A 3,661-nucleotide genomic window follows, 5' to 3' on the forward strand; every position below is an offset into this window, starting at 1 on the left:
TCCTTTACTAGAAAAACACCAACTAAACGCAAGTCAGAGTGTGCTAGGAGCAGCAAGGTAGGGAGGCCAGAGAGAAGGGGCACCCATGTGCCTTGCTGCTCCTTAAAAACCCATCATGTGTCATCCTGACCTCACCTTGACCACGCCTTAAAAGGCGTGGTCAGGCACACCTGTAGCCGGCCCTTAGGAGGTGTGGTTATGGTGTCTCCCTACACTAAGGTTTGTCTTATTCATAAGAAAGAATAAGCCTCCATTTGTATTTACATGGGAAATTGGTGGCAGGATCCTCAAAGAGCCAAAAGAATACAAAACAACAACACAGCTTTACTTGCAATAAGTTGTTGGTCTCGTTCAAGACCTCTGATTTCTGGTATATCATCAATACTGGACCCTCACAGAAACTTCTCTCTAATATGCTGCTGCCATGGAGATCTTGATGTTATGGTTCCACAGAGCTGGTCCCTTCACTTGCTCCATCAGGTCATTGATGGAGTAGATGTTGGGATGGGTCAACTCAAAGCCCTGGATATGGGCCTGAGTGGTAGCTGAGTTGGTCAGTCTGGGCCTCCACTGGGACTGCTCCCCTTAGGTGAGAATTAGAACCAGCTCTCCCACACCCACACCACTGGGGCCAACTCTCCAGAGAGCATGGTGAGGGGTGGGGCCAGCTTTTCCATTGTAGAGGCTGGAAAGGGGGCAGGCAGTTCTCCCAGGGCTGTTGAAGGTCTTGGACATCTATCCTCCAGCCACACCACTAGGGTCAGTTCTCCTAGTAGGGGAGGTAGCTCTCTCACTGAGGCAGCCACCAAAGGGCAGGACCAGCTTTCTGGTATCAGGCTACCAGAATCAGCTCTCCCCTGACCCCCAGTGGTAACACAGGCCAGGGACATCAACACTGACCCAGCTGCAGTAGGACCACAGACCCAGACATGGCCCTCACCATGGCCCTAGGTGATTGCACAGGCCTTTCAGATCAATATGGCCTTAGGGAACAGCATGGCTGATGAACACCAGCATATCCTCAGGTGATGGTCCAGACCTGGGCATCCCCATGGCCTTGGCCTTTGGTGGTAACACCGGCCATGGTCATCAACACAGGTCCCAACTTCAGTAAGGCCACAGACCCAGACATAGCTCTCAGTGGCAGCACAGGGCCAGACATCACATAGCCCCAGGTGGCAGCATGGGCCACCCATGTCCGCCTGTTCCTCACCACCATTGAGTCTTCAGTTCTGCTTCTCTCCACAGTGCATGAACCACTCCACTTCTCTTTCTCTCCTATTTCTTTACCACAAATTTGTTCATTATGGTGGTGGCAGGCACCTAACAGGCCTGTGACTGACTTCCCACCATCCAGGGCCAAAGCCAAGTCAACTCTTTTATACCATTTCTTGATGTTTAAAGCAATAAGTCTCAGGTTTAGGGAGGAATGTGGACAACAGTGTACTGTGAGGGACACCTCTGTAGGACACATCAGGAGACTTAAAGAGGAAGGTTGTTCACATTTCTAATGAGCACCAAACAATTCCAGTTGTTGCTTCTCACACACACCTTGTCATGTTGTTGCCTTGTAAGAAGACCTCAGTCACTGACCAGCCCATACAGACTCCACCCTGCATGGGCATTGCAATCAGAATAACTCCCTCATGCTCCCCATTGGTCAGCCGGTACCTTCCACCCACAGAATCAGTTCAGAACAGCAGACCTGAGAAGCGCCTTAGTCATCCATCAACTTTCTTAAAGATCGTGACCTAAACGTCTGCTTTAAAGATGAAGAAACTGCATAGAAACAACAACAAAAAGCTGGTTACTGGGTTCCAGTGTGGGTGGATTAATCAGCATGACCCACTGACGGGTAAGCAACCTCAGAAGCACCCACATAACCCTACTATCCTGGGGATGCTTATCTTAGGGGAAATTTACACGTAACACTCTTGCTTTTCTGGTGCTGAACTAAGATGCCTGCAGGGAAGTGGGGAACAGATAATATTCCTGGAAGGTCCTGCAAGCCCTACCCATTAATCCACTCTGTGTGGGCTGCCACATTCCTTGCTTAGGATTTTGGCTTCATAGTTGTCCAGTGACCTTATAAACAGTTCTGTGTAAGTGTTTATGTGTATCTCATAGCTAACTCCACGGTAAAAAACAACCAAAGAGCCATAACTTTTAAAAATCACGTGTGTGTGTGTGTGTGTGTGTGTGTGTGTGTGTGTGTGTGTGTGTGTGTGTGTGTGTGCACACATACACACACACACACACACACACACACACATGTTGAGGTCAGAGAACAATTTTTGGGAGTCACTTCTCTCTCTTTCCACCTTGAATCCTGGTGATCAAAGGCTGTGCAGGGGCCTCACCCACTAAAATATTCCACCAGCCCTAAAGAAGAATTTTTAATCCTCCGTACTTTGCTGAGTTTTCTAATCTCAGAAATGTCTTTATCACAGCAAAATATGCTTTCAGAATGCGCTCTTCGTGATAAATGGAAGGCTTGAAAATATAAACAGACTGTCTTGCACAAGGAACCCTCTGAAGCAGAGGGCCCTGTTTAAATGAAAACCAGCATTTCAAATGGAAAGCAAGACGAAATCACAACACAGGGATCATGTTCCCTCTAGCGTGGACTTTAGCCAGAGTTGGTTCACCTGCACGTGGTCATTACAGACCATCAGCATCAGGAAAAATAGTCTTCTAGAGACGTTAACAGATGTGCTGCTGATAAAGACTTCCCCTAAGCAACGTGTGCATTGTTACTCTTTCTTGGAAATTCACTGGTCCGTTGTGGGAAAGAGGCTATAGACTACCAACAGCAGAAGCCCTTCCCAGGAAGGAGCTGACATGTAACAGCCGATGGCCTCCTCATCCAGTTGGTCTTTTCCTTGATCTCTGTGAACAGCTTTGGCCTCTAAACTTCAGGCTCAACTCCCTGGAAGCCAAGGGATCCTGTCCTTCTCTCTTGTGAGCTTATTGTGTGATGATATGTCAACATGTTCTGCTAGTAAAGTCTACTGAGTATTTTGTATTTTTCAAAATTTCCAGGAACATATACTGAGACAATGGGCAGGATTTAAAAATCTTATCATTTGAATTTCTTCCTAAATCCTTGAGCCTGACAGTTCTTGACCATAGCAGATTGGGGTCCTGTGCATAATAATGTTACTACGTATATGCAGCTATACAGAGCATAGCAGTTCATGGCTACACAAGAGCCCCTATGCTAGGGGCTGACACCAGAGGTGGCCATGTGGACTGTGGCATGTCCCAGCTCATGAGAACATTGTCCCTTCTATAGGAAACGATATCCACAATTTAGTGTAGAGTTTGGTGGCGGGAACAGTGTCTGTCTTTTTTTCCAAACTAAGGAAGGAAGGGAGGGAGGGAGGGAGGAAGGGAGGGAGAGAGGAATGAAGGGTGAGAGAGTGAGCGGGAGGGAGGGAAACAGAAACACACACACACACACACACACACACACACACACACACACACACACACACGATTTATTACCTGTCTATAGCATGGAAACATTAGACTCTCAAGTGTGTGTGTCTTTTGAAGGACTGAAGAGTGCCTGCCTTTTGCTGGTGTGCCAATAAGCAAGTGCATGCCTGGTTCCAGGGGAGGGAAGGACAACAAAGTTAGTTTTTAAAAATCAAACACC

At 47.5% G+C, this 3,661-nt stretch overlaps 1 long non-coding RNA gene across 1 annotated transcript; it reads left to right on the forward strand.

Moving 5' to 3' along the window:
* The first annotated feature begins 1,695 nt into the window (after nucleotides 1-1,695).
* On the forward strand, nucleotides 1,696-3,009 carry LOC118238214. The gene is made up of 2 exons (XR_004767981.1): nucleotides 1,696-1,855; nucleotides 2,451-3,009. It is a non-coding gene; the product is annotated as an uncharacterized LOC118238214 (long non-coding RNA).
* Nucleotides 3,010-3,661: the final 652 nt, after the last annotated feature.

Source organism: Cricetulus griseus, chromosome 2 (genome assembly GCF_003668045.3).
Source record: "Cricetulus griseus strain 17A/GY chromosome 2, alternate assembly CriGri-PICRH-1.0, whole genome shotgun sequence".
In the NCBI taxonomy this organism is placed as follows: Eukaryota; Metazoa; Chordata; class Mammalia; order Rodentia; family Cricetidae; genus Cricetulus; species Cricetulus griseus.